Source organism: Neofelis nebulosa, chromosome 17, assembly GCF_028018385.1.
Source record: "Neofelis nebulosa isolate mNeoNeb1 chromosome 17, mNeoNeb1.pri, whole genome shotgun sequence".
Classification (NCBI taxonomy): domain Eukaryota; kingdom Metazoa; phylum Chordata; class Mammalia; order Carnivora; family Felidae; genus Neofelis; species Neofelis nebulosa.
In genome coordinates this window covers 54904054-54923394 of record NC_080798.1, presented here as the reverse complement: position 1 = coordinate 54923394, position 19341 = coordinate 54904054, and the positions used below count along the sequence as shown (strand labels likewise).

The 19341-nt window shown below is 48.1% G+C and overlaps 1 long non-coding RNA gene across 1 annotated transcript; it reads left to right on the top strand.

Annotated features, from left to right (window-relative positions):
• Positions 1 to 272: 272 nt before the first annotated feature.
• Positions 273 to 12118, top strand: LOC131499261 (uncharacterized). Its single transcript, XR_009255778.1, has 2 exons — positions 273 to 561; positions 11955 to 12118. It is a non-coding gene; the product is annotated as an uncharacterized LOC131499261 (long non-coding RNA).
• Positions 12119 to 19341: the final 7223 nt, after the last annotated feature.

Here is a 19341-nt window from a genome sequence, read left to right as displayed (position 1 = left end):
TGCCCTCGATAGTCTTCCAGGGCATGGAGGAAGAACCGATTTATTACTAATCAGCCCAGGGCAAACTTGGCTCCCGATTTCTGAAGTTTGGAGTTGGTTAGCGTCCAAAACAAATATATATATGTATGTATACATATATACACATACATACATATATATATGTATACATATATACACGCACATACATATATATATGTATGTATGTATGTGCGTGTATATATGTATATATATATGTGTGTGTATATATGTGTGTGTATATATATATATATATATATATATATATATATATATATAGCTGTGTTAGTGTTAAGATTTTTCCCCTTTCTTTTGTCTAAACTCTGGAGAAAGAACAACCATGGAAATTAGAAGGGAGCATGGAATATTTCTTTCTGAGCGGCTGAAAACAAGCACCAAAGTCCACCAGAGTTATTTATAGAGACAGAAGTTTGGACAGAGCTCTTAAAAAAGTGGTCAGTGGAATATTACCTTCAAGATGAACATGTATGCAGCCGGAGAACATTCTCAAGCTTCTGGATGGCTCACGAAGGGAGAGTGTATCTGGTAAATCTTGGGAAAACAAACATAGGCTAACAAAGTTGGGGGAAATGAAAGGCTAGTTAGAAAGGCAGCTGACTAACTTGGATATGGATCTTTGCATGTCTTGAGATCCTGTCCTGAAGATTTCCATTCTGTTTCTATTACTAAGGGTTTTTTTTGTTTTGATAAGAAATGAAGAACTTATAATTATCTTTTTGAAGCCTTCCTATTTCTTCATTTCTTATTCATTTACCCTGACACCCCTTGTGAACTCGCTCTTGTTGCCAAATGGGTCATTTGAGTTGGACACGGGAGTTAATACAAGTACATGAATATCTACTTAATGTACGTGAAGTTTCTCTTGTCAAGCCAATACCATCTCAAGTACCTGTAGTGGATACAATGTACAAGAGACTGTCTTGCTTTGCTTTGTTAATTTATTTTTTTTTTAATTAATAGAATAGAGAATTCAGTGTAAAAGTGTACTGGACAGTGAAGCTATCTCGGTAGGTTGTTTGAAACAGGATTTCCCAAGCACCATTTATCCATCACCTGGGTAAATCGGTAAAATACAAATGTCTGAGATTCTCGTTTAGTGGGGCATGGGCGAGGCCCAGAGATCTGTATTTTGGAAACCTTCCTTCAGGTGACTTGACCATCAGCTATCCTCCAGGCAGCTTGTCCGCCCGAGGGCAGGTGCACACCAACACCAAGGGAAGAGGAGCCGGGAGGGAAGACAATGTCCTGGGCTTCAGTCTCGTGGAAGTACATCCATAAAATGTCAGGAATGTCCAGATGGAAATCAGTAGCATGGGACAGGGAGCAGTGGCTGAAGGTGGAGCTCCATCTGGGAGGTGGTGAGGGGTCCTGTCCAGGTGCAGAGGACCAAGGGGCAGGTGTAGACAGGATTCTGAGCTGCCAGAGTCTTGGGCTCACAGATGATGACATGATGAAATGAGAAGCAGGAGTGGGATCAGTCCATCAGGGAGGGGCCCAGACGTACAAGGAGCAGACAGAAGATATGGGTGAAGTTTCATATCTCACCCTCCAGAGGTAGAGAAGAAGTCTCTATTCTCTTTGAAAGTCTCCCAGAGACATGAGAAATAGGATGTCCTGAGTGACCTTCACAGGGAAATGTTCAGGAGCTTTCAGGGAGGGAAAGAAACCAGATTCAGAGACAGAGTATGCATGTGTGTACAGATCAGTTGTTTAAGAAGGTTGGTGGGGTAAAGAAGGAAGAAATACTATGGTATTTTTAGGTAGCCGAAAGTCATCTTAAGTTTGGGGAAACCTAAGCTGGTTTGTAGGCAGAGGAGAAGGAGGGGAAGGTATTGATGTGGAGGGGAAAAAAATCATGGAGAAACAGTGTTTTAAAGATGGCTTAAGTCAAGGTCCTAGCAGGAAACAATCCAATTCAAATGACTTAAGATTCTTTAATAATCCTCCATTCTTAGAAGAAGTATGGTTTCAGGTGAGAATCAAAAAGGGATGTCGAGGCATCCAAAGACTAGCAACAGCCGGAGCCATTACCACCCATGGGTTTGAAAGGGCAAGAGGAGAGAATGGGGTGTGGGGAGTCTGTGAAAGCTGAAAGGCTGTGGGGACAGACTGAGGAGCTGCGGCCACTGAGGAATGCAGCTACACCAGACCTGGCCTGGCAGAGAGGGCGCTCAGGAAGGGGGACCTCTCTCTCTCTCTCCTCCTACCCTCCAGTCACCTGCAGGTGCCTCCCATTGGTTGAACCCAACTAACAACTACAGGGTAATTTGGTAGAGAGAATAGTGGCCTAATCCTTATAACCTGTGAATAGGTTTCCTTGCCTGATAAGAGAAACTTTGCAGATGTGATTAAGTTCAGCATCTTGAGATGGAGAGATTAAACCGGATTTTCTGGGTAGGCCCAGTGTTTTCACAGGAGAAAGAGGTAGGCAGGCCCCCATGCCTGTCTATAGGGAATTCCCAGCACCACTCCCACACAGTAGTCCCTGATTTCTCTTTGGGTTTCATCTTTTCCCCCATTCTCAGCCCATATCCCTTCTGCCACTGATGGGCATGCAATCTAGGACCACCCAAGCTGCAGAGCTCTGTCTTTCTGGCCAACTGATTGGTTGAAGGATGAGCATTTGACTCAAGTTGGTCCAATCAGAGTGAAGTCCAGGACTTGCCCAGGAGTTACCTGGAAGAGAATGTCTCTCTTTTCTTGCATGTGAACCCGGAAGGGCATGAGGGCAAAGTCTGTCTGCGTTGCAGCCAACACAGCAGAAGTACAAGATGGACAGAGCTGGCGACATTGTTCGAGTCCCAGAATCCAGCTGCACCTCAGTTTGCCATAGCCCCGATCTTTTCTGTTTCATGTCAATGAATTTTCCTTTTTTGCCTATTTGTAGTCATCTCTAATTGAAATACTGCCCTTCTGACACCAGGCCTATGCTTGGGACCAATCCTGCCCTTCGCTCGGCCTCTTTTGATCCCATTGTGCATTGGAACATTTGCTCCCCTGTGGCTTCAACACCTGTGTAATTTATCAAAGAGGACTATAGACAAGGTGACAGGTCATTGACGACAGGTTTTCTGAGTGGAGAAAACTGTCCCCAAAATAGGATACTTTGTGCTCTTCTTGAAATGGTTTCAGCGACAAGTCACAAAGGGAGGTTTTGTCCCCTACATACATAGGTATGTAACATCACAACAAAGACCCAAGAAGCAATTTCCCTTTTTTGAGCTAAGTAAATATAGAACAAGCCATTGCCAGAAACCACTGTACTAGATAAATGTACTCTCAGAATGATTTTCCTTGTAAGTGTACCAGCTGAACTAGCAGTTTTTAGTCCTTTACCCTTTGCAAAGTATCCTCTGCCTAAATCAACCCAGATTAAAACCACCCCAAGTTGTGGGTATTATAATCCACATTTTATGGATCTGGAAAGTGAAGTTTAAGAGATTAAAATAGGTCACTGAAGTTCTCTTGCTCATGAGGATCAAAGATGGAATCCCACGTCCTGGGATTCCACAATCCCATGTAGTTAATACCACACTGAGCTGGCCGAGTGAGGGTTCATGGCAGTGTCAGGTGGATTTGGGCTTGGAGTCCATTCTATACTCTTTGCTGCCAAGACAACTTGTGTGCCTTCCTCAGACGATTGAATAAGGGTCATAGAAAAATCAGGATGTCCTTAATGGAAAGCAGGGTCAAGATTCAGAGATTACTAACCTGGTCTTCCCCCCCAGTCTTTCACCAAGTCCTGTTGATTTTGCTTCTCGAACAGATCTATGTATTTCTTTCCATCTGCAATCCCCCAGCTTTGTTTGCCTGGACTACCTCTGTTGTCTTGTCACAGGCCTCTTGTTTCCACTCTTGTCAACTCCAGCCCATTCTCCAAAGCACATGGGAGTGAAAGAAACAGAAGTCAAGTTATGCCCCTTCTCTACTTAAGACCTTTCGAGATTCCATCTTCTCTTAGGATAAAGATAAAATACCTTATGAAGGGTTTTCCTGCATGGCCCAGCCCCCCTCTACCCTCTCTCCCCCCCCATGTCTTCCTCCTCATCTCTGAGCTCTAGCCACACTGGCACTCTCCCAGCTGCCTTTGGTGCCATGATCCCTTTGGTCCAGGAGCCTGTTCCTGCTCCTGGGATGCTCTAACCACGTCAGTTCCCTGTCTCCCACGTACAATCTCTTCCACCCAGTTTATCCTGTTCACCCTTCTATCTCTGCCTTCTCTCTTCATCCAGGGGAGTCCGCAGGTATCTGTCCCAATAACACCCTATTCATTTCTTTTCTTTGTAGCACTTACCCCAGTTTGTAATGATATGTTTTTGTGGCCATTAATCGCTCTCACCTCAGCTAGACTCTAAGTTCCCATGAGGACAGGAAATATGTTTATTGGTTGCTTCTAGTGGACACTGGTTGCCTGCTTTCCAATTTTCTTTACCCCCTTCCCCTTCCTAAGAGCACCCATGCTTTCATTTGTAGAATCAACTCTACCCTGTTGTGTAACAAATATAAGAGTTGAGTTGAGGGGGGCTGACAGTGTAATCTCATTCTTGCTGTAATGATTTGGTACCTGGAAGAGAGTAATGCATCCCTGAGATAGTCCACACATGTCCTTACTTGGCCACGTTTGGTTTATCTTTTCCACAGGCAACTTTGGATCATTCTAGGACGATTGAGGGAATATCTTCTGATCAGTCTGCATCCATCTTGCTACCATGAAGATAATTTGCATGAGGACAAATAGAAGGCTGACAGTCAGAGGAAGGGAGAGCTCTGAGCATTGCAGAGAAACCAAGGCAGAGGGGACTCTTACCTTTTAATGGGGTTACATGAAAGATAACGTTACATGAAAGAGGGGACTCTTACCTTTTAATGAGGTTACATGAAAGAAACTCAAAGGTTTCTCCAGTTGGTTCATGCCATTTCCAGGGTGGGAACGTTTCTTATAGGTGCTGGAACAAATCTTTCTCTTTGGCTGCCTCTTCCTCATGTGACCCTTGTCTACCTTTATTGATAGAGTCCTGGTAGGAGAGTCTCCACTCTTTTTTGCACCCATACCTTTGCATTGGCTTCATCATAGGTGGAGTATATTCCCTCAATCCTCGACCATCTGACTTGCATTGTTCAATGGTATATGTGTGGAAGTGACCTTAGGGGGACTCACACTTGCCCCCTGTATTCTTGATCCTCTACCATTGCCGTGGGAGGAATATGCCCTGGCTAGCCAGGTAGTACAAGGAAAAGGAGAACTACATGAAGCACAGGTGACTCAGTGGAGCCCAGCCTAGGGAAGCTAAGTTCTACCCGACTTGTAGATACATGAGTGATAATAAATGGATGTTGTTTCAAGATAATAAATAATTGAGGGGTGTGGATGTCCTTTGTTATATAGCAATAGATAACTGATACAATTTTCAATGAAAACACTGCCCCACTGGGTATAGCCATTCCTGCTGGTGCCCTGTGGACTGTGACCAACTGTGTATGTGACTATCTTTCCCCCATGCCCCTGACAAATTCGACCACATTTGGTTGTATGGACTTCACAGTAGGATGGCTTATGCTCCACTTCTCAGTCTGTCTTTCTTTCTTTCTTTCTTTCTTTCTTTCTTTCTTTCTTTCTTTCTTTCTTTCTCTTTCTTTCTTTCTTTCTCTCTCTCTCTCTCTCTCTCTCTCTCTCTCTCTCTCTTTCTTTCTCTTTCTTTCTTTCTTTCTTTCTTTCTTTCTTTCTTTCTTTCAGATAGTTAAAGCATGAGTGGGGGAGGGGCAGAGAGAGAGGGAGACACAGAATGCGAAGCAGGCTCCAGGCTCTGAGCTATCAGCACAGAGCCCGACAGGGGGCTTGAACCCACAAACCATGAGATCGTGACCTCAGCCAAAGTTGGACGCCCAACCGACTGAGCCACCCAGGCATCCCCTCAGTCTCTTCTTAATGCAACTCCTTCAACTTTCGGCTATCACCCCTTCTTCTATGAGGCTCCAAACCAACTCCACGCTGGGTAGAGAGACAGTACTGCTGAGATCCCCTCCATCAGCTTGCTGTCGCCAGCCCCCAAACTTTAAATCTCATCATCTGCTTTCATAAAAAAGAAACTAAGTAAATAAAATAAATGAAAGAATTCTTGCATTGATAGGTCTGAAAACTCCACCAAACACCTGCCTTTAGACATCAGTAGCCTATTTAATTTGGCAAACTGCCATTTCCTTTGTGCTAGTTTTGGTCTCCAAGAAGCAGACATTAGGATGGGATTAGACAAGTGGAAGATTTATTGAGGGATTGCCTAGAAAGGCATGATGGGGGGAGGAAACAGGAAGAGGCAGGACGAGCCTTCAGATTAAATCCATGCCTGACACCTGTGAAAGGAGAGTGGGAAGGACAACAGGGCAGGAAGAGCCTCAGACCACAGCACAGGTATAAGAACATTTTGGCCAGGCTGACGAGGAGTCTTCAGGCAAAAGTCACCCCTTAGAGGAGTCCCATGCCCTGTGGGAACAGGCTGGCACTGTACTATGCTGTTCTCAATCACTGGGTGGAGTAGCCTGGGAGAAGTGTAAACCTCAGCAGGAATGTGATGCAGCCAGACAGGTGGCAGCTGGGGCTGTCAGTCAACTGTGTTCCCACAATCGGGGAAATCTGAGTGATCCATTTTCATGGCGACCATACTCTGAATCCCAGATTGGCCCTCATTGCTATGGCTTGTATAGAGAAATGTGTGCAAATAAAGTTTTGAGGAAATAGGGGGTGGGGGAGGGGAGAAATCAGATCTCCCCAAGGAGAGAATCTGGCCTCTTTAGAACATATTCTTATGGAGCAGACACGTGGACTAGCTGTCTCAGAGACAGGCACCCAAGACAAGGCAGGACACTAACCAAGAGGCTTTGGGGCAGGTAGCAGGTCTTGTGATGGTTCACGAAAATGGTGTTGAGAAGAACATGTGGTCAGGGGCCCCCTGGCTGAGCTAAGGGGTTGAAACTGCTGAGTAAAGGCTGGGCTATTGCCTTCTGCTCTTTTCATCTTCCTCTGAACTTGAGGGTGGATGGGAGGATTAACTCCTTGTGATTCGGGTGGCCAGAGGGTCCAAATGGCTCAGAAGCAGAACCAACCTAATGGGTAGAGAGAGGGCTGTTTATGAAAGTTTCCCAGATGCCAGGGCATGCAAGACAAAGTGCACTTGGCAGGACGCTGTGGGATCTCATTTATTGGATCCATTATCTGAATTAGGAACAATTTGAAATTATGACCACAAGAGAGAAATAAAAGATAAGAGTGTTTGCAATCATCCTCGCCCCTGTTTGTCTGTGTCGTAGGCATTGTGGGGCCTCTCCTACCTCTCCTCATATTTCAGATCATTTAATTAAATTTAACTACTTCTTCTGGACCCCAGAAAAGGAAGAAGGGAGCCAGCATTTATATGTGCTAGGCACTGAAGGAAGAATTTTGATCCCGGAAGCCACACCCAGCAGTTTGTTTTATTATTCAGCCTTCACAGCAGCCTTACATGGAAGGTATTATTACCTACATTCTATGGGAGGGGATGTGCTGAAGCTTAGAAAGATTAGAAAACTTAATTGTAGTCCCTTAGTTATATACCCATCTGTCCATCCATGCACCTATGCATCTAGCCATCTGTCCATCCATCCACCAGTTGATCAGTAATATTTACTGACCATGTTTTATATATTCTCTGCTGGGCACTGAGGTATCATCAGGGAAGGACACAGTTGGTGTCTTGCCCCTGTGGAGCTCACAGTCTAGGGGATGGGTTCTCAGACCTCTCTGGGCCCCATTGAGTGGGATGTTTCAAAGATCTTTTTACCCGCAGCCCCATTCCAGGTTCTTCTACACAGCTGAGATCTGAACTTGGCTGTCTGGAAGAATTAAGGGCTTTTCAGTGACACATGAGCTACCCTCAGCCTTCAAAGGGAATGTGTTTTGGGTGAGCAGTGGTATCAGTTGCCTGAGGGGTTTTCCCAGGATGTGGGACTTTTAATGCTAAAACCAGGAAGTCCTGGGCAAACTTGGATGGTTGGTCACCATAGTTCAGTGACCTCAATGGGGGAGGTGTAATTTTGCTCCCCCTCCCAGGGACATAAGGCAATGTCTGGAGACAGGTTTGGCTGACACAGTGGCGGTGGGGGATGTGTTCCTGGCATTTGTGGGTAGAGGTCAAGAATGCTGCTAAACATCCTGAAGTGCCCAGGGAATCCCCCTTTACAAAGAATCGTGTAAAACGTCAGTAATGCCATGGATGAAAAGTGCTGCCCTAGTTGGTGAGGGGTACAGCAGCATGGAAGGAATGAATACATAACCAGCAGATGGGTTGATCTGGACTAAGTTGGAAACTGACTGACCTTGTGGGCTACCAGGTGATTTAGGACTTCCTCCCCTCCCCCACCAAATTCACGATCCATGGTTCTGCTGGGTCATCATTTCTCAGCCTTGCTCTGTTTTATTTATTTATTTATTTATTTATTTATTTATTTATTTATAATGTTTATTTATTTTTTGAGAGAGAGAGAGAGACAAGTGTGCGAGAAGACAGGAGAAGGGCAGAGAGAGAGGGAGACAGAATCTGAAGCGGGTTCCAGGATCTGAGCTGTCAGCACAGAGCCTGACATGGGACTGGAACTGGAACTCACCAAGGGTAAGATCATGACCTGCGCCAAAGTGCAACGCCCAACCGACTGAGCCACCCAGGCGCCCCAAGCCTTGCTCAGTTGTAAGAATTACTTAGTTGTGAGTTAACAGTCAGGTTTCTAGGACCAGTCCAGTCCCGCTAAATCAGAATCGCCAGGAGACGAAGCTGAAAATCTGTATGTTTGTCAAGTTTGGGAAACGCTGTGCTGAATCACCAATGGGGTCGCTCAAAGCTGAGGTTGTTGAGGGGTCTGCTGTTGGTTTCTTTGGTGGTAGCCCCACCATACCTTGGAACTTGATCAGGTCCTCATGCTCTCACCCATGAATTCCCCGAGCCATGGGAGACTAATGACATCATGACCTGAGCCAAAATCAAGAGCTGAACACTTACCCTGCTGAGCCACCCAGGCGCCCTTCTCCAATCTTATATATTTTATATTTATATATATATATATTATATATTATTATATATTTATATATTATTATATAATATATTATATATATAATATATGTCAATATAATATATAAATATATATTTATATATATTTATATATATTTATATTATATTATATATTATATATTATATATATTTATATATTATTATATTAATATATATTATACATAATATTATATAATATATATAATTCGTCTGGGAATTATGCCCTACTGGCATCGTTCTTATTAATGACACTGCACTGTCCTTCACATAGACAACCATAAGTGTGCATATGTGTGTGTGTGTGTGTGTGTGTGTGTGTGTGTGTGTGTGTACAGTGGTAGAAGGAGGAGTAAGTCCTAGCATATGACAGCCCTGAACCAATAGTTGGTTAATTTGAAAAGTCAGTTAATGCAGCTCACTCTGGGCAAGCCACGATGAGACATCCGGTGGAGGCACAATTGTGTGGGTGCCCAGGGAAGTACCATGTTAGCCCCAAGGGCTTAATCACCAGAATGATGTAAGGACATCACTCAATGTTAAGAGTTCTCCCACATGGGAAGCAAATGCTGCCGATGCTCTGTCCGTATCCCTTGGCCTGGCCGTTCTGGTAGGCACCACTGGCACCCTACTGAAGTACCTGTGCCTTTCCACCTGAGGGCCTGCCCTGTGCACGGACCAGCCCAGAAGTGCTGAAGAGTTACCAGTGCCGGGAGCAGCATTCAGCCGGTGGTGGGTGGGAGTCGCAGGGTAACTTCCCCAGCTTCTTCACCTCTCAGGTGGGAAAACTCACGTATATTCCGCACAGTCTCCCAGACTTTCCCAGTGGAACCAAGCCTTGTGTTACCCATAGTGGCTGCCTGCTTAGTCACACGGTGCCTCTTTCCCTGACTCATGCCCCCACTTCCCCGGTAGATGCTCCCCCCAAAACTATTTGCACTCAAGTTCTTTTATTATTATTTGAGAGAGAGAGAGAGAGCAAGTGCGAGGGGGGAGAGGGGCAGAGAGAGAGAGAGAATCTCAATCAGGCTCCGGGCTCAGCACAGAGCCAATGCGGGGCTCGATCCCACAACCCTGGGATCATGACCTGAGCCGAAATCAAGAGTCGGATGCTCAACCGACCGAGCCACCCAGGCGGCCCGGCACTCAGGTTCTTAACCCAAGGTCCGCTTCCAGTAGAAACCAGTTGTCTTTATAACTAGAAAGCCAAATGCAATCTATTTTCTTTGAAAGATAACAGTTGTTTGGCCACCTTGAAACTCTGTCTCCTTCATCTCTGGCTCTTAAACTCCATTCCAGGGTCCTGCTTTGGAGCCAGATGTAGACGTGTGAGAGCGGGCAGTCACATAACGCCCAGCACCTGCTCAGGCAGAGGCTATGGCCGCATGGCACTCCTTGGGCAGCCTCAGGTGCACACGGATTCGCCCAAAGGGGCAGAGAAAGTTGTGGTGGTGTTGAGGAGGGTGACACAAGCAGCGGGGCAGGCGGGGCCCCCTCTGACCTTGCCTCATTGACAGAAGGCACTCATTTCCCTTGGCCTCGTGATTGTACAGGGAGGCTCTTTGTACCCCCAGTGAGTGTGGGTTAGTATAGTTGGGTGGGCATGGTCCCAGGCTCTAGAGTCAAACCAAGGTGGGTGGAGTTGGCATTCGGTATCTCTTTGACTTTGGATGACTTACGGAGTCCCTTGGCTCATGTGATTTTCGTGAAATTAAATGGCAAAAATGCATAAAGGACTGTATACGTGCCATAAAATATAAATGTAGCAATTATAATATTGGTGAATATGTGTGTCCACACATACAATACACATATGTGATAATTGTGTGTATACATATACATATATCTGTGTGTGTGTTTGTCTCCAAAATATAATTCTGTAGTTTGCAGGTTCTCTTAGAGCCTAGAAAGTGTGCCTGGCATATGCTCTGGGATATATATCTGCAGAGAGATGAGATCCATAAAGGCAGGATAAGGATCTATTTTATTCAAAAATTGGTCTCAATATTGGAACTATTTTTTTAAGGTTTATTTTTATTTTTTTATTTATTTATTTTTTTCTTTTTTTTAACGTTTTATTTATTTTTGAGACAGAGAGAGACAGAGCATGAACGGGGGAGGGGCAGAGAGAGAGGGAGATACAGAATGGGAAGCAGGCTCCAGGCTCTGAGCCGTCAGCCCAGAGCCCGACGCGGGGCTCGAACTCACAGACCGCGAGATCGTGACCTGAGCCGAAGTCGGCCGCTCAACCGACTGAGCCACCCAGGCGCCCCAGGTTTATTTTTATTTTTGAGAGAGAGAGAGAGAGAGGAGAGAGACAGAGCATGAGTGGGGGAGGGGCAGAGAGGGAGGGAGACACAGAATCCAAAGCAGGATCCGGTCTCTGAGCTGTCAGCACAGAGCCTGACACGGGGCTCAAACCCATGAACCACGAGGTCATGACCTGAGCTGAAGTCAGACACTTAACCGACTGAGCCGCCCAGGTGCCCCGCAATATTGGAATTCTTAAATCTACACAGAGGTAGAAAAAATAATATAACGAACCCCCAAATCTCCATCAGCCAGCTCCTGTGGTTGCCTGTGTGTCACCAGTCTCGTTTTACAACGTCCCCGAGCATTGCGCTCCTGGAGTACTTTGCCGCACGTTCCAGGCATCGAGTCACGTCCGCTGGCATCTCTGGTTTGCCCTGTATCGGATTTAGCCCTGTTCGTCCTCACCTGGGCCTGGGGACCCTGTGGGGAGCCCCACAAGTCGGCCGCCTGTCCGGGGCCACAGGCTCTCGATCGTCCCTCCCCACAGCCCCGAGGACCCACGTCCCCGCCCTCCACCTGTGTGCTCTCTCCTCCCAGGTGCTGATGTGTGGTGCTGGTTTTGAGGCCATATCTCATTTGTAGCCAGGTAGCTGCCACCTGCTTCTCTAGACTTCGCCGGAGTAATTCATGCTGAGCGTCTGTCTCGATTCGGGGAAGGCGCCGCTGCATCCACGTTTCACAATAAATATCTTTTTAAACGGCCTGGTGTTCAGGCTCATTTCTCATTGCCAAGGAGGCTTTTGACTGATGACCTGAGGAATTGCCTCCCTGTGACTGACAGGGTAATACAGTATCACAGTCTCCTCTTCTGTCCCTACAGGAGGCTGGGTGAGAGCTGTGACTTTAAGTGTCGCAGTCTGCTTGCAGCAGAGGCACTTACCCCAGTTGCGGCCCAGGCTTCCTCTGCCCCCCTCGGGGCTGCTGGCTGCCAGCCAGACAGGCAGGTCCGTTTTGGGGGCGTTCCAACAGAGATGCGTTTTCACAGGGAATCCATGTGAAAGGCCTCCAAGGGCAAGGTGAGGCAGGGCTCCCTGCTCACTAGGCTCTGTGAACACCCTTGCTCGAGGCTGCAAGGTGGTCCACAAAGGCATGGTTTCACAGCCACCTTGAACTCCCCTGAACACGGATGCTCTACCAGGGAAGGAGCTGTGGTTACAAATCTCTCTGACACGGGGGCCCCAAGCTGCAAAGGCTGGTCTTTTTTTTTTTTTTTTTTTTTTTTTTAATGTTTTGTTTCTGTGACAGAGAGAGACAGAGTATGAGTGGGGGAGGGGCAGAGAGAGAGGGAGACACAGAATCAGAAGCAGGCTCCAGGTTCCGAGCTGTCAGCACAGAGCCCGACGCGGGGCTCAAATTCACAAACCGTGAGATCATGACCTGAGCCGAAGTCAGTTGCTCAACCGACTGAGCCCCCCAGGCGCCCTAAAGGCTGGTCATTTTAAGATCTCCATAGGCCCAGGCCACTCTCCCTTTGCGAAGCACCTTCTTCTTACATCACATCGGCCATAATAAAATGAACCTGTGTCCCACATGAAATATAATTCGCATGTAAAAGCTGAGTTACAGATAAGTAAAGGCATGGAACACATTCTTTCCTAGAACCTTCTGTGAGAGCATGGTCCCGTGAACATGAAGAGGCCTAGAAAATGATGGTTCATAACTTTTTACTCTTCGACCAGACTTACTTACTATTACAGAATCACGAAGGGCCTGAAGAAGTCACCTCAGTTTTTCCAGCTGTGCATTCCTGGGTCTCATGGAGGAACAGAATTCCCAGGTCTGGAGTTCTGTGATGTAAAAAGCAAGCTTGCAATCCCAGCTGACTCACCGCGGTGGCAAAAGCAAACCTGACCTTAGCTTTCTAGGTGACCTGGGCAGGCTTTTCAGTCTTCGGATGCGAATGGAATCCAGTTTGGATTGACTGAGTTAATTCTGCTTTAAGGATTGATGATGCTTCAAAGCCCCTAACCGAGCCTGCCTCGGAAGTCAGTGTATAAAAAGTGCCATTAAAGAGAAGGGTCTCAGGAGCAGAGTTGGCTGGAGGCCACGAGGGGGCTCCTGAGTGACTCTGGCCTCTTCACTCGGCTTCATCACCGGTGCGACCTGCCACCAACAGTTTGGTTCTGACCGTGTCCCTCCAAATTAAGACACTGGAGTCTTAACCCCCAGCACCTCAAAATGTGAGTGTATTTGGAGAGAGGGTCTTTAAAGAGGTAATTTAAGGGGCACCTGAGGGACTCATTCGGTTGAGTGTCTGACTCTTAATTTCGGTTTAGGTCATGATCCCAGGGCTATGGGATCGAGTCCCACGGCGGGCTCCATGCTGACAGTGTGGAGGCTCTTGAGATTCTCTCTCTGCCCTTCATCTCTCTCTCTGGCCTTCTCTCCTTCCGTCATTCCCCCCCCTCCTCAAAATAAATAAGTAAATAAAATATAGAGGTAATTTAAGTTAAAATGAGACCATTAGGGTGGTCTCTAATCCAAACCGAATGGTGTCCTTATAAGAAGGGGGGAGAGGCCTCAGAAAAACCAGCCCTGCTGGCACCTTGAACCTGGACCTCCAGGCTGCAGAACTGTGAGCAAGCAAGTTTCTGTGTTTTAAGGCCCCGCAGCGTGTGGTACTTTGTTACAGCCCCTCTAGCTAAGCAACATCTCTCTAGTTGTGTTAATGGACGTCTGCCTCAAGCCTTTTCTCTGGGACTCCCCTTCCCCACTCCCACCCTAGTCCAGTCCTTCCAACCCCCTACCACGGGCTGGTGTCTGAACACCTATGTTTGTGGCTTGGGTGTTCGTATGCACATTTCTGAAGCTAGCTCTCGAGACCCGTGACTGTCGTGGCTCCCGGATCCTTTGCTGAGATGCTGTCGTGCCCATCATCCTTCTTTAGGGAAAACTCCCTTCTCCCATTCCATGTGTTTCTAGTAGGGTAATCACTCATGGGAGTTTCTTTGCCTTTCCTCCACTGAACCACTTGTCCGGCGCACTCCCTGTACCCGTATTCTTGACCAAGAAACATTTCAGAAGGAGAATCGAACAGTTTTGGTGGCAAACTCAGGAAAGAGAGTGCAAGGTGACATTGCTTTTCTAGCTTGGGCATCGGGATGGATGGTTGTGAGGCTGAACGTGGAGGGAAGAGCAGCTTTGAGGGGAAATGACGCGCTTTGGCTTTCAGCAGCTCTGAACTGAGCTGAAGAAGCGATGTCTTAGGAGGGTTTGTTTATCACTGAACGGGGGAGTCTGGAGGCAGAGAGACCAGGGGAGAGACAATAATTGATCCTGGGGTGAGAGAGAGAAAAGTGACGGTATTAACCAGCCACTTCTGCCTTCTCCCGTCCACAGCAAATGCCAGGTTCAGCAGAGCCCAGATTTCAAAGGTGGTCCTGGAGCTGTGTTAAGAAGCAGAAACCAGGGAGACGTCATTATTTTGCAGTATAGAAGGGAGAGAATTGGAAGTTCCCAAGGGTGGTTAAGAGGTGAGGGGTGAGAGAGAAAGCTGGAAGCAGGGGGGCAGTAGGGCCAGAGATCCGCCATAGCCTGGAGGGTCCCATGTGGAGCAGGGTGACGGGTGTGGCAGGGGCCGAGGAAGCTTGAGCGCAAGATGTACAACGTTGCATTTTAAAGTCTCCGCTTTGCTCCACCCCACCTAAGCTTTTAGTTTTCTCCTAAGCACACAGACTTCTTTGTTTTTTTTTTTAATGTTTCCTTATTTTTGAGAGACAGAGAGAGAGCGCGCGCACATGCACGCGAGTTGGGGAGGGGCAGAGAGAGAGGGAGACACAGAATCCGAAGCAGCTTCCAGGCTCCGAGCTGTCAGCACAGAGCCCGATTCGGGGCTCGAACCCACGAACTGTGAGATCATAAGCCGAAGCCTGACCCCAGTCAGACGTTTAACCGACTGAACCACCCAGGCGCCCCACCTAAGCACGCAGACTTCTTGGTGCTGTTTCTTAGATTTTGTTTTTGGAAGGAAATTGAGGAAGGGTCTGAGTGTTGTTGATATTTTCAGCAAAGTGAGCGCATCCAAGATACGGTATGATGCGGGCACCAAGGGGACCCAGCTGCCGGGTGGGTGTCACTTGTGCGTCATCGGTCTCAAGTCCGAACTCACCAACCGGTTGGTTCCGAAGCCTGCTTCCAGGTTCTTGCATCCTACCTCACGTGGAGGTGCTCAGCAACATGTATGGATTGGCCGATTGCCTCGGAAAGGCTCCCCTGTGAGAAGTCCCCGAATGACCCACCTTCCAGTTCCGTCCGGTGGCCTGGCCCTGGCGGTGCTGGTCCAAAGATAGCACAGAAATTGCCCGTCGCTGCTTTGAGATCACAGTAAGAGAACTGGCTGCACTGAAAGAGGCAAGGTTCACTCGGCAGCTTCAAAAACATTTTTTTTTTTCCAGCCAAGTTTCTGTTCTGCTAGCAGTTCTTGCTTGTGACCTAGAAGCGGCCAATGCCCCAGGGAACGATGCTGTCTAAACTTCCTCCTGTTTACTGGCCTGCCCTCCCCCTCCCCCCACCATTGGGCACTTGTGCTTCCCAGCAGCCTTTGCAGGCCAGCCCTTCCTGCACCCCACAGCCCCGCTCAGACCCTCATCCTATCAGATTCAGGCCCGCAGCTGGATGGCAGCCAATCGCAGCCATGAATGTTGGCACCGGGCTTAAATCCACATCGGCCTCCCTCCTCCCTGCAGCGGGTCCAGTCTGGTCTTCCTGTTCTAACTTCTCTCTCTGTTCTGGCCAAGGTGCATGTGCAGACTCTCTTGGTCCAAATCGTACTGGGACAGCTGGGATTTGTGTTACTACAGGCATTCTGAACTTTGTGCATTTGTACTCTGGAAATGTTGTCTGTAAATTAATTTTGCTTTTGCACGCTGGGTTTGTTTGAGCCATTAACATATGCACACCACCCGCTTCTCCCCCCGTCTCAACTTTAGGAAATTCCAGAGTCCCCTTTTCTTTGTCTTTGAACAGAAGTGATTACTTGTCCAGTTGCCCAGATCTGGCTAGGAGCAGGGCCAAGAATCCCCTCTTCTATGCACCACTCTGCCCACATCCATCCAAAATGCTCTTAAACACTCACACTCATTGCCCTCATCACTATCATCTATCCATTTACAAGAATATGGAAACCCACTGTGTGCCAGGGACCAGGCTGGGTGCTGAGGGCACAGTGCTGAAAACAGCAGTACCCATGGCCCTCCATCCTGGAGCTTGGTGTCTAGTAGGAGACATAAATAAGTAAACAGTTTGACCAGCGGATGTAATAGGGAAAGATGAGAACACCTAATGCAGACTTGGAGATTCAGGGAGAGTTTCGGGAAGAAATGCCATTCGTGTGGGGCCTACGAGATGTTGCCATGAGGCGGGGAGAGCCGGTGGGTGTTGGCATTCACTGCAGCCTTAAGCCACGCCGTACATCTGTCATACAGGCAAATGCCATAATAGCACCAGACGTAAGGAAACAGGAAGGACGTTGGCTCAGTGGTTTTTCCATCTCTTGGTTCAAAATCTCTTCCACGGCAGCCTCTAAAAATGGAATTGTGGTGAGCTGCTTGTCACTTTTAGAGCCTGTCCTTGGTAGGGTCGAGACTTTTGACTCTGGAGAGTCAAGGCTTGTTCGGTGTCCTAGCGGATTAGCTTATCACCTTGTGGGAACGCTCCACTTGCAAGCCCTCCAAGGTCAGCCTCGTCTTTAGCTCCGCTATCTGGACAACTGGCCGTAAACTTCCCATAAGATGAGTGCCTTAAGAATACGTGTCGAAGGCGGGCAGCTGGGGGAAGAGCACCTATTATCTTACATACGTGAAACTGAAGCAGCCAGTCATTTTGGAAAATTCAGTGAAATTTGGAGTTATTTCGGGTGACTAAGAGTAGATAACATTTACTGAGCGCTTGTTGTGTGCTCAGTGCCAAGTGCCTGATGGGTATGACCTCACCTCATCCTATAACCACCCTGGGGAGTGGGAACCACTAGTTCTCCAGTGTGGACGTGAGGAGAACGAGGCACAGCCAGGCTGAGTGACGCGACCCGTGTGTCATGCATGGTCAATTGCCGGGCAGGGGTGAGCCTGGGCTCCTGGCCCTGCTGCCTCTCAAGAGTATTACTTGATCTTTGTTTTTTCCTGCACAGACCTGGAGTCCCTTCTAGGTCCCTGGGTTGATTCTTCAGGTTTGGTCTGGGCGATCTGAGCATGAGAAGGGTGAGTGTGTGTGAACTGGCAGTTCACAGCTGCCTTGGCTGGGGAGGTGGGGCTGCAGATCCATTCTCGAGGCTTCTACGCGCCCTCAGGGCCACTCCAGGGTGTGTGGGTGGGAGCAGAAATCCAGCACAGCTTCCCTTGTGGAGCCCAAAGGGGGCGCTCCTTTTCATTTCTGCAGCGGCGTCATAGCTGGCCCTGGCCCGCTCCCCTGCACTCCAGCATTGAACAACTTCCCCCCTTCCTCTGGGATGCACCACTCTGTCTGGCCTGCCCTCTGGTGCAGACCCCGCTCCTTGTGCCTCCAGGCCCGTTCCGTGTAGATTTGAGGCTTTGTAGAGTCAACGTGGTTCTCGTTGCCCTACCCCAGACTCACACTCAACTGTGGGCATCTAACATTAGGAGGTGGATTCAGGTTCCTGACTTTCCAAGGAGGGGAGTTCCAGCAAGAGCAGAGCATGAGGGAAGGAGAAAGAACGGAAAGAGCAGAGAGGGGAAGAAAGAGCATGGGCTATCCATCTGAGGTCACTAAATGAAACCTTAAGAGAAGGGGGCCACACATCCCAGACTGGGTACAGTCCCTGCCACTCAGCCCTTCCCAGCGAATGTGGGAGATAAGTTGGCCCTGTGGGGTCAGCAGACATTTACAAATAGATACAGAGCATTGGGTTTTCTTTTAAACTTTTTTGATGTTTATTTATTTATGAGAGAGAGAGAGAGAAAGAGTGTGAGTGGGGGAGGGGCAGAGAGAGAGAGAGGGAGACAGAATCCGAAGCAGGCTCCAGGCTCTGAGCTGTCAGCACAAAGCCTGACATGGGGCTCCAGCTCCCAAACCGTGAGATCATGACCTGAGCCGAAGTCGGACGCTTAACCGGCTGAACCACGCAGGTGTCCTGAGCGTTGGGTTTTCGATTTCCTCCAAGTTACTTGTGAGAAATATTAGATGACAGATATGCTTGGGAAGCTAGCTTCCCTGGCCGGAATAAGAAATGAGATGACATTTGTTTCTTTTTAAAAGATTCGTTATGTTCCCACAATATAGGGATCCGTGTCAGGGTTCATGCACATGTGTCTGTAGTTGTGCCCGCTTACGTGTGTCCGTGCCGGTGTGTGACCGTGTGCATTTGCATGTGTGCACATGGGGCTCTCTGCCTGCAGCCTTGGTAAACCACAGTGTCACCGCTGCTTTGGAAACAGCGTTCTTGCCCTGGCACAGTTGGGGACAAGGGGCACGACAGGCTGTGACATGACTGTGGTTTGTGATTCCCTCAAGCACGTGGAGGCTCTCAGGCAGTTGGTTCCTTCCCTTCGGTCCGTGAGTACTCCTGGGTCATGAGGGTAACGCGACGTGAGGAGGTCCCATTCAAGAAAGTTGTAAAGCCTTCATTCGGAAGCAAATCCGGAAGAGAAAGCCAAGAAAGGTGTCGTCGTGCTCTGGGATTCTTGCTTTTTGCTCCCTGAAGACTGACACCAAGTCCCCCTTTCAGTGAGGTGTCGTCCAGAGAAGGCAGGTAGGGTATGGTGGTGCCTCTTGCTGGCCTCCGGGGGACACTTTTTAGGGCATCCTGGAGAGCTTTACATAAGGGGATGTTAGCAGCCACGTTATATTTTGGGGCAGAGAGGGTTTTTGTGATTCCCACGGCAATGAGGAAGCATCCAGTTAGAGTGGTGGCCTTTCGGGAAAGCTTTAAGTACAAACGTAGATTTATACGCAATGTGTGCTGGTGCGCTTT